We start from the raw sequence: 12,512 nt of genomic DNA on the forward strand, positions 1-12,512 counted from the left end.
TAATCAGCATAACAAATGGAAAACAGTGAAAAATGTACCCAATCAATGAAATATTTAATCTGGTAAAGTAATTAATAGCAATTCGTGGATCAAAATTAAACCTTTTTAAATAAGATTTTTATAAAGCAACGATGTCTTCATTCTAACTTGCCACGTTCTAAGCTATCTCTGTTCATGTCAGAGGAAAATGGGGAGACAGGCTTAAGACAATGAGAAAAAGCAAAAGCAGCTAAAAATTACCAAAACGTATGTTGAACATGACCACAGTGTATCTAACTTCTCATGGCTTCTTCAACGAGGACAGCGCACCAGTTCTCAAAGCTGAAATAATCTCAGCCTGGAGTTTGCCTCCACAGTCACCAGATCTCGATCCAGCAGAGCATCTTTGATACTTAGTGGGAGAGGAAAATTTGCGTCACAGACGTGCAGCCAACTTATCAGCAGCAACCGTGTGACGCCGTCCCGTCCGTGCAGACTAAAATCTCTGACGAATGTCTCCGACACCTTGGTAAAATCTGGGCCATGAATAATTAAGGCACTTCTGAAGGCAAAAGGGAGTCCAAATTGGAACTAGTAAGGTATATCTAATAAGTGGGTCAGTGGGTGAGTGTGTGTGCGACAGCTTGGATTATGAAAGATACCGTAAATATAATACATTTTCCATATTTGACAGTTTATTTGTCTATAGAAGGCTTAGGAAACATGCTATTGCCCCTTTGTAAATACACAATGAGCTTAAAAATGGATGTCATTTCAAAGGATTAAGCAGACTGGGATAAAACGACTGTGTCCTCAGAGACCCTTTAATGGATTTCCCTCCTGCGAGGCGTTCGAGTCCATTCCAGACAGACAGAATAACCCAAAAGGCTTTTAAGGTGAAGACCTCCCGATCCCGAACCCACCACGGCAGACGTTACAACTTCCAAACAAAGTCAAACTGGCACAACCTCGCTAATTAAAAACGTGTTCAATAATGAATCCTTGCATCCATTTCGGGTTGTTGATTGGAGCTGCTGTGATAGATGCCCAGTCATGTGGGGAAGGGAAAAGAAATAGGAGGAAAACGGCAAATTCCACAAGCCAAGAATTGCCTTCTGCTGGTGAGATGTAAATCAGCGAGGCGCTCTAAAATTGATGGAGCATCCTCTCCTCCGGTTTTCTTCCTGACTCCCGAGATCACTCTGAATGCCCTACCCTGTACGTACGTACCAGGCACTGTAAGATGGATTACAGGCAAAACAGGGGAGGTGCGAAACAAAGAATTTCAATATCAAAGTTATCAATCACATCCAGTCCATACTGCTTTTCTTGGCACTCAAAATGTAATTATGGAGTATGCTGAGTATGAGGCTTGTATCCGTTTTCATCCCAAATGACAGTGCTTATGTTAAGTTAATTGAGCTCATATCCCAGGATACATGGCGAAGGAGGCTGTAACAGCCATTTCCTGCATGCAGCTCATTGGGATGCAAGGCTGCTGCTGGCAGAGTAAACTGCGCCTTGGCAGAGATGCTGAGCAGTGGTGGTTGGTGCTGCTGCGGGGACATGACAGCTACAGTCTTCCCAGCCATAAATCCCCGCACACTCCATGGGGCGTACGGCCACACCTGTGTATTAAGATGAAAGACATCTAAACTCCAGATGCCCCTCGCTGCCGTGTCACTGGGTGAACTTATCCAGCTGGAAGACTTTCCACCAATGGCCCGTTATTTCACTCTTGGTAGGATTTTTCTATTTTTTTTTCCTTTTCAGATGCTTATGAGACAGGGGAAGAAGGGCGGGAGGAGTTGGGAATCACTCCGTCTCCACAGAGTGTGAACCTATTTATGCCACCTCCTTCACTTGTCCCACTCAGAATCAAAGCGGTTTGCTCAGAGCCACATCCAAAGCTTTTCTGACTGTGTCACTCTTGAACATGAGCATGTAATATCATGAATAGGGCATGATAACCATTGAGCCTTTCCTCCTCGTTTCTAAACAAAATGATCACCCACAGACTAATTTATGTAGTGCACTTAATTGTTCATGTTGCTGATGGCTTTGGGCGTCTGCCTGCGGCACGTCGTTGGGGAACGGTGGAACGGGGGCAAGGGGGGGCGGCATCGTTGCTCCTCTTGTTCTGCACCCGAGCTCAGTATGATATGACTTTGATTGTCTACTTGTAATTTACCCGGCAACTGCCAGCCCCTGTGTCTTCGCCACATCTCATACAGACCTTTCCTTAGATCTCGGAGGATTGCCTAGCAACCTTTTTCCTCCGTACAAATACCAATCTGTGCCCTGAGCTGCTGATGTTGACCGGCATAATTACTACGTATTGGAGAGCAGCCAGAAATGGAACGGATTTAGGAAGAATATAGGTCTGAAAGTCAGCCTAATGAAGCGCCGACTAAACCTTAGCACAGTGTGTGCGTCACATTAAACACGACGATGCAGTTGGCAGCGTTGTAAAGGGTGAAAGTACAAAGGAGCAGCTTCTGACAGGAGTTAGCATTCGACTTGCACACTGTGACAAGTTTTTTGTGTTTCTTGGCGACTGCACTATCAAGAAAATAAATAAATTAATAAATAAATGTGCCAGACTCTGCACTGCATCTGGTTAAAACAGAAGTTACTGATGCTTCCTTTTTCTATTTTTCCACGGGGAAGAAGTCTGTTATTTCATGTTCCTCCTCCCTGGGCAGAGCTATAAATTGAATCAAACTGTTTGAGGTTCCAGTTCTATTTGCCTTAAAAACTAAAAACTCTTGAAATGCTTCATGTTTTGTTCCTTTCTAACCACAAATGTCAATTAGTTAGTTCGATAGATAGATAGATAGATAGATAGATAGATAGATAGATAGATAGATAGATAGATAGATAGATAGATAGATAGATAGATAGATAGATAGATAGATAGATAGATAGATAGATACTCTAGCTGTCTAGGGTATTTAGGTGGCCCATAGTACTACCTAGCGAGCTAACAAAGATGACTAGAAACTAGACACTTAGCTACCCTAGTTAGCTACCAAGCTACCCTAGTTATCTAGGTTTGTATCTAGTTAACTACCTAGTTAACTGGATGCAGGGTTATCTATCTAGTTAGCTAGGTATCTACCTAGTTAGCTACTATGCTACAATAGTTATATAGGTTTGTATCTAGTTAGTTACCTAGCTAACCCCAGGCAGTGTTATCTACCTAGTTAGCTAGCTCTAACTAGACTAGCTACCTAGTTAGCTAAGTAACTATGTTTCAAGTAGCTATGTCTGATTCAGTGAGAAGATGCTTTTTAGATCAAAGCATGTTCTTGTGCTACTATGGCTCAGTCCATGTACTGGCATCCAAATGAAAATCTGTGGCAAGTCTTAATTAAGTCAGATATCAGGGACATTCAGACTGCATGAGTTTGGGCTATTTTGCAAAGAAGAATGGGCAAAATGTCCATTCTTTAGACATAAAAGTATCAGAGTCATACCCCAAAGTATAGATAGTATTGATTCAGGAGGAACTAAATCTAAAGCCACACATCACTTTTCAGATTTAGCTTATTGTCAAGAAAGTTTGAAAACTATTCAATTTTTGTTTTGCTTCACAATCTTTCACTAATTTGTGTTGATTTATCACAAAAGATCACACAGTTTATCTTAATTTAAAACTGTAGTGGGATGAAAGGCATTCACTTAATGCCCAGGATTACTTTTGCGAGGCCCTCTATACCCTGCGAGGAACTTTAAGCACTTCCGACTCTCGCAAACACCAGGGTAGCTTTAACTTTTGGATGTAAGATCTATAGCTGCCTCTTCTTACTTCACTACTTCAAAAAGGTTACTCAATAACTGAAGACCTACTTTTTCTACCTTTGAGGCAGCATTAACGTCATCATTTAAAAATGCATTCAGGAGAAAAATAATTTAAAGAAAGACCCAATTGCCTCTTGGCTAAATGTGAAAGTGGATTTCCTACATTTATAACGCATTCAACTTGTAACCCTGAAGGAAGCACAGATCTTGTAAAATGAGCCTTTAATGCCATGCATCTAGTGCAGGCTGGAGTATGTTTTCAGCACAGTTGATGTTTTTATTTATTTTTTCATATCAAGTGCCACACTGATCAGGAGCGATCCTGTGCATCAGTGAAATCAAGTGACATTCAATTATCCCGGCTTTCTGTGGCTCAAACAGCTGTGGCACCAGCTTGAGATTTTAAATCCAACTTCGGTGTTTAACTGCATTTAATCCAAACAGTTCAATCGCCGCTGCCGTCAAATGTGCATGCTTTCAGACCAGCGTCAGCCTTCATCACCCCAGTCTTTAGGACGCCACAGTCGTTTTCCCAGCTGGGCTTGCCGAAGCTCTGTTCAGTGCGGCACAGGAAATCTGTGGAATCAAGCCGGTGCCTTCATATTGGATTTAGATATTAAACCTTCATCCTGTAAAAAAATAAAATAATAAAAATTACATCATCCTCGTGGGAATTGCTTATTATTTTTATTATTTTGAGTAAAGAAAAAGCATTTTTCCTGGGATTTTGTTTCTCATCTGTTCACAACAGGCAATAGATTGGATGATAAAAAAATCATTTAGGCTGGGCAGAAGAATCTTAGTTTGTTTAAAACCACAGAATTGGTTTAAAGCTGTGTTTTTCTCCTCTTTCCACCACAGATAATGCACACAGATTGTTGCCAGTTGGTTGGTTTTTATCTTATTTCTTTATGATTTTATTCAACAGGGATCCATTTTAGAAATAAAAGTACTTTCAGAGATTTTTTTCTGCGTGGCCACACTTTACAGGTTTCAGATAATCAAACAGACATTAAAACGAGTCAAACATAACACGAGAAAATTCAAGATGCAGTTTTTCTTCCCTTTTCGGGATCCACCTCAAAGGATTTTCTGGTTTCTACCGGTCTGGCAGCAGTCAAGCCTGATTTAATTGAACTTAGATCTCATTAAAATGGATTTAATCCCAGTTGATTGTTGATTTAACTGACTTCAGATCAAAATTTTGAAGTGGTTCCACAGGTTATCCAGTAATATTTGTCAGATGACCTAAAATGCCATAACGGACATCTACAATGGGTGAAATAGTTTTTTACAACACTGCATATGGCACGTTTTTCCAAATGTTGCATCTCAAAAGCCTGTCTGCCAGCCTGTTGTGTATGTTCACTCCAATTTCTAAGTTGATAAAACTGCAAAAGGTTCTGTTTAACTTCTAAAACCACACGCTGCAGTTACATAATCCTTTCAGAGCGGCTTGGTCTGACTCGGAGGCCTCTGTTAGGGAAGTGGCACAACCAAATCTTTTTATTGTCTGAGCTGTCCTGGCTGCATTTCCTCCCAGTCCTCTTTCCTTTCCACCAGAGACGTCTCTCTGGTGACTCAGGCCGCCAGCTTCACGAAGGATAACATCATTTCACTTGTTTCCTCTTCCTCCTGTTAACCAATTTGAACATCTGGATTAAATCAAATACGATTTATGTATGTATATAAAAACAAACAAAAAAAAATCCCAAAACAAACAAAGCTCTTTGAGGCTCTTTTTGTCTGTTTTTTTACTATTGGGCCAAACAATCCATCAGTCAGAGACAATGAAACTGTAGTAGAACCATGCACTCACACATGCAGTGCATTAGTACTCATACAAATACAACGGTTGATGTATTCTACAGTGATAGGTCAATTCAAAAATAAATAATATAAAATAGGGCTGTTGTAAACTAATATTTTAGTAATCGAGTAATCTATTGATTATCCTTACGATTAATCAAGTAATCGGATAAAATATTTTTACAAAATAAAATATTTATTAAAATCTGGAATAACACCAGTGTTACTATTGGATATCAACATCAGTCCAATTACACATTTTTGAGCGTCCCTAACAGTTACTTTTCTATAGTTTAGAAAACTAACCTAAGTTAACCTGAAGAAAAGTCATACAAAGATCTGAAATTCTATTCAATTTAATAATAAAGAGGCAGGCTCACAAATACACTCATAAAAAATGTCTATACTCTACCTTTTGGTTTATGTATTCATCTTCAGTCAGCTTGATAGATGAACTCTCACCTTGTCCCATACCTGTCAAGCTTTGGGTTTGAGAATACGGGAAATGTCGCCTGGAGTTGGGGGCTTGAAGAGGTGGGGGTGGGGGCAAACAAACGTAAGATGGGGGTGGAGAAGAGGAAATAGACCAGGGGACGGATGTACTTAAGTCCGGGCACCGGTAGAGCAGGGGACAAAAGTAAGAACTGGGGGAGAGCAATATTTACGGCACCTTCGTTCGTCACACTCAGAAACTCATTTACCAGCCATGAAGATTTCCGCCACCCGTTTGTTCAGACCGGGACGATATGAAATTTATTGTGCGGTTCGTCCGTAAAGCTACACTTGCGCTGTAATCATTAGCCGCCCACTGTGTTCAGTCTATCTGCTCACCTGTATAAATACTCCCACAGCGCTCTTCCTGCCGTTCGCTCTGAACCAGCAGCTCCCGGAGGAGAAAGGCTGCCGTACTTCAGGCATAGCGCCAGTCATTTTAAGGACGCTTATTGGTCCCCCAAAAACGATGAAAATTCAGGCATTATCATCAATCAATAAAATTCCCACGGGCCGAACTTGAAAATTAGACATTATGCCGCCAACACTTAACTTTTGTCAACAACTCAGAGGCGGATGTCAGAATCCCGCACAACGCAAATAATGTTCTTACGGTAGATATTAATTTTTCATGAATATCTACTGTAGGAAAATGTGTTGTAATTTTTAAAGAGCCAACATTTAATCAAATAAATTCTTGTATCCAAAAAGACAGATACATTTTGTTCCACAGGATGTTAATATTTGAGGAAATTAGTGTAAAAACAAAACAAACAAAAACATTTTGTTTGAAACCTGTTGAGGAAAGATAAGTTTTAGTCGCAAATGCAAAACCTGAATTTAATTTCTATTTCAATGAAGAGGAGAACAAAATGAAAGGGATTTTAGGAGGGCAGATTTAGCAGTGGTTTTGTCTAAGGCCGGTGCTGGATCGCTTCACTGACTGGAACGTGTTTCCCATTTCCTCTGCATGGGAATATCCAGCTGCTGGACAACAGCTTTGTCTTCAGGCTGTTTCAGTGACCAATCAGGAAGTAACTTGCTCTCATAGTAAAATAAATAAATTCATATTCAGTCCGTTCTGTTTGAATCCTGCCGCTGGTGGAATCTGGGGAAATCGACGGTTAAGAGTGAACGTTTTTTTTTTTAAGTGTGATCATACTTCTGACCCTGAAACTGATCAGGGTAGCAGTCTATTGCCCTGCGATTTGAGAGGCAGTCACATAATCAACAAGCAGCACTGCTGGGTGGTGGGCCTGTGAGATGGTGAAGGTAATCTCAAAGTGTGGCCATAGCCGCTGTGGAAGTCCCCAGGGAAATCAAGAGCCTTCACAGCTGCCCTGCCCGGCAGCAGCTCACAGCACAACTTTAAAATGACAGACCGGCAGGCGCGCGGACGACCAGGAGGAGGAACAGAAAGTTCAGTTTGACCTTAAAGTAAAATACTTCAAAAACACCAGCAGACTCAAAAGAGGAAGCAGCAGCAATGAGACAAAACGTGGGTTTTCCGCACCAACGCACAGACAGTCGGCAGATTCCACCTCGTAAATTTGAGGTGAACTGTACATCTGCTCAGTTTCCCAGTTTAGCCTCCTCGTAATTGTTTTTTTCTTTTAATCCACTTTTTCTGCATATGGAGGGGAAAACGTGGGTCCCGAAGAAGACAAACATCTGGACTAAACGGATTTGGATCATTTTCCCTAAACGCGATTATCAATCATTATCAACGGGCGAGAGACGGCGGAGCTTCGGCGTCCCGCAGGAGTGAGACATCGGCTCGAGATCGATGCAGCCGGATGAGGGATGAGCGCGTTTCGAGCCGACGCACGGCGAACCGTTGCATTGTTTAGCTTCCTCGTTGACAGCTCCGCGGAGAAGGAAAATGACTTGGCTCGTGCTTTCCAAGAAAATGCCAGCACGCTCGCCACACAGACCCAATATGTTGTCCAAATAAATAAAATGTCAAGCGAATAACAAACCAAGAAGCATCTGTTGCCATTACCTCGACACTTTTCATTCCTGCAAATTAAGCCCGTGACAGAATAGGATATGAGTAACAGTCAGTCAGCCCCTGGAAGAAGCCGTGAGTACGGCACGCTGCAGATAGGAGAGTTTTTCTTATTAAGCCGTTGGCATGAAATTCATTTCAGTTAGTTTTTGTTTTTCTATCACGTTTAATTGGTTGAATAAATGTTAATTGGGTGCTGCATTGCAAATGTTTTCCTGGTTCCCAGAAGTGCTTTCATGACCTGTTGAAATCATCTATCAACAACCTCCAGAGTGCGAGAGAAAAAAAAAACAAAAAACATGTTGTACTTGAGTTTGTATGAGTCACTCGCTGGATTTTGAAAATAAAATGTGGGTGATCGATTTCCCAGTTTGCGGGTAAATTTGAAAGAAAAAGGAGCGCTTTCAGAAGTAGGCATTAATTGAAAAGAAAATAAGAATAAAAGGAATGAATCATCCGCCTTTTAGAGTAAAACCAATGCAAAAACGTCTAGATTGAACCCTTTCTGTCACCATGTTGCTCTGAGTCTCTGAATGCCTTTCTGAGCACTCGAGGTGAGTGCACTGTACAATCTATCAGTGTCGTTAAACTGTTTTATGCTTTCGGCTACAGAGCAGTAAATCCTGCAGCGTGAAACTGTCATGTGTCAGAACATGTTGTCATTAGCAGATTTATCTCGTGTGTGGCCGATTTTTCTTTTTTAAAGTAGAACACATGGCGGAGCGTTTACGAAACGCCTCACACGGAGGAAAATTTTAATTCTGGCACACAGGAGAGCCAGTGTAGTTAAGCGGTGCTTCATGTGAGTGGGACTTATATAAGACTTTTAGGCATGGTATGTTCTGAATAATGTATGAGCTCTGCATCAGTGATGCATCCATCCATCTTCCCATCAACTCAGACCAGCTTGACCCCCGCTGATAGATTTCTCCCCTCCATTCATTGCATTCTAGGTTTAGGCCAAAAGGTTCAGTTTTGGAGTCGGAGTACCTTCTTCTGCATGCTTGCGGTTTCCCCCACATGGCTTACAACAGGCTGTATGTGGGAATTTTTTATTTTGTCTTCTTCAGGGATGCAGCAATCCACTTTTTCCACTTCTTTTTTTAAATATATTTCCGATACAGTTATCTGAGATTCCATATCGGCCAATACCGATTCGATATAGAAGAACAGAGCTGAGTTGACTTAAAAAGTTTTGTCTTTTTCCAACACAAAATGTACTGAAATACAAATGTATGTGATAACTCTGCACTAGTACAGCACACTTAAGTACACCAATAGCTTCACACGTTACACGTTTCAAATGGATGGAAACAAGCGCGACAAATGATGTTTGACTGTGACGTCTCCGCTTCACCTTTCCTCTGGATGAAACATCTGGAAATATGAATAAATTCCCTCAGCGTATAAAGAAGCGGCTGCTGTCTTTTTACCCAAACTCTGTCTCCGTATTACAAGTAATCAAAATCATAAAATCATACAATAAACATTTCTCAGTGTAATCATCTCCAGTGTCCTTTTACTAGTAAAGAACAACCATAAAGCATCCACTTTAGTAAACAGCATCAAAGGTTAAATCGAAACACTTCAACGCTAAATTTAAATCTCACAGATTTAAGGGTACCAATTTCCTTGAATTATAATACTGAAAGAGTTAATCACGTTACCCCATATATAATTAAATATGTACCTCATAGGCTTTGAATAACAGTATGACTGACTGTAGAATTAAACAATGAAATGATTACACAGTGAGGAAGATTGTAACATGTATAATAACTATTTAAACTTTTATTCAAACTGATTATATGTAGCTAAGAGTAACCTTAAAACTTCTACACATTAAACACTCTTGATTTTGATAGATAACCACAAAACACATGTCAGGATACCACCGTAACCTTAATAAAAGTTGGAGATACTTGTAGCCATTTCTAAAATGGCCGCCGCAAGCTAAAAGCTCGCTAACAGCGATTATGAAAGAAATCGCTCTCTTTTTAACATGTTGTCGCGAAATCATTACTGAAATAACTTGTCACTTTACACTTTAGGGGGGCAGTTTTCACCAGCTTCACACATTACTAACCTGGAAAGATGAATACATTGCCTCAATGAACGAAGGAGCAGAGGCCGTCTTCTTCCCCAGAATCTGTCTGAGAGAGAGGGCGGGGCTCCTCGCTTTAGGCGTCCTGGTGAAACACTGTCTGTATTTTGGTTCCGCCTGTTAACCTTTTGATTTTACATTGTACTTCGGTCAGTTTCAGTCTGAAAAAATATATAAAACATTGGAATTGTGTTTGCCTCTCGCAAGTAGTACTAATAAAATTTGTACTCTTTTAAGCAGATTTTCTTGACTATGCAAGCAATGATTAAAATCTGCCACTTTATGGTTTATCACACAAGCTTGGTCAAACACGTATAAACAACTTCAATTTGTTCAGTCAGTGCAATTAGGAGTAGAACAGCCAATAAAGAAAGTAAAAGTAAACAATAGATTAATTACTTTTGTCAAACATGTAAAAAATAAACTGCAACAAACCTCTGGTTTAGAAAGTGCAATTAGGAATCCTTAAAATGATGTAAAATAAGCATTAAAGTCTGCTGTTGTTGTCACTGATACTCGATGCAGAATTTCTTCTAAATGTCAGGATCGATACAGATATTAATATCGGATCAGTGCATCCGATCCGAACATTGCTTTTCCTACGGCAATGTTCGCCACTCTCACCATAAATAGTAGATTTACACGTGTGTGAGTGTGCAACTAATTCCAGTTCTGTTGACATATTTTCCAACCTGAAAATATCTCTGCTGCTGAGTTAGCATAAGTCGTGAGGTCGGGTGACATTTTTCCATCTTTAGAGGATGAACTCAACAAAGTTCTGTGAGATCTTCGCATATTGTTTTATAACCCAATCCTGCTTGAAACATCTCCACATATTTTTTTCCTTCAAATACCTTGCACATACGCCTGAATATTTGATATAGGGGTATCAGAGTAAATGCCCTTTACACTTTTTAGATTTATAGTTGCAAAAAAACTAAAACTAAAAATATTGATAATGTTGTTACTTCCCCCTCAAATTCCGAATTGTTTGTTTCAATAAAATACATTCATAGTTGCAGATGTTTTAGCATAATTCTCTGAACACATAAATATTGATCCTCAAACCAAGACAAGTCATTCAGAAACGAGCAAGACAACCATCTGGAGATTTCAGATACATTTCTTATTGTTGCGTTTTTTGGGTTTTTTGTTTGTTTGTTTTGCATTCTTGATTTAAGACAAAAGCACATGAAAGAAGCTTATCCTTTCTGCAGGGCTTATCCCCTGAAAATGAGCTAATTAAGAGAGGAAACATAAAGGCCCGATCAATGAAGTGGATGAGTCAGCTGAAAGCACAAAGGAGAAGCATCCAAAAGACGAATGCTTTGGCCAGAACCTGGTAAAGAGGAGAGACACTAAAAGTATAAGCCCAAAACTAACTCTGGTAGCTGCAGCAGCAGCTGATGAATGAGGGAGAAATAAAGAGTAGCGACTAGCGAGGCTTGTGGTGTTTGGTGTGATGTAACACAGTGCTGGCCACAGCTACTGACACTCCTAGTAAAGTGGTGGAAAAAACTTTCACCTAAAATAATCTGCTGTTGCAGTTGTAAAGAACATTTTCAGAAAAATTCAACCTTTAATTCAAGTACATTTATTCATGGACGCTGAAGACCCACATAATTGTGTAAGTAATATTATTTAATTATTGGTGCCAATCGTGTAATTAGAGTGCTTTTTTTTTTAAACTGTTCTTTTTTTTCCTTGTTCATTTCTTTGTTTCTTTCTTACATAAAGCCCAAGGTGATTTAACCAACATGCTTCTTCTGACTGGGCGTTAATGTTTTTGGAACAATCCTCACTTTAACTTGATGGAGGATCTTTGGATGGAGAACAAGCCTTCCAGCCTCAAAGACTTTAGACTGCAACAAGATCAATTGTCACAATGCCAGGAGAAACATGCGCAAATGTGGTCAGCATGAGAAGTTTATGATTACTGTAAAACTGGACTCTCTTTGCTCCAACCTTGCAGAGACTAAGAGCTTTAATTGGCAAAAGGTATTTATAATAGCAGATGCACCAATTTTTTAATTTTTTTTTATATAGGATGTCTTTTCTAACCGAATAAGAAGTTTTCTCACCTTCAAAGTCTCTGTAAAATGGCTGATTGAGACCCCCTTCTCCAGGATTATAAGATGCTGAATCTCTGTGGAAGTAAATTACAGAAGAATTAAGCTTGGATTAAGGTTATGGCACTACAAAATGTTCCCAGTATTTCATGATGGTATTTATTTATTTTAGTTAAAATAGCATATTTAAACCAATGCCTCTAGTGACACAAAAAATGCAAATTTATGTCACAAAACAATTCTAGTC

The sequence above is a fragment of the Gambusia affinis genome, linkage group LG03 (assembly GCF_019740435.1).
Source record: "Gambusia affinis linkage group LG03, SWU_Gaff_1.0, whole genome shotgun sequence".
NCBI lineage: Eukaryota > Metazoa > Chordata > Actinopteri > Cyprinodontiformes > Poeciliidae > Gambusia > Gambusia affinis.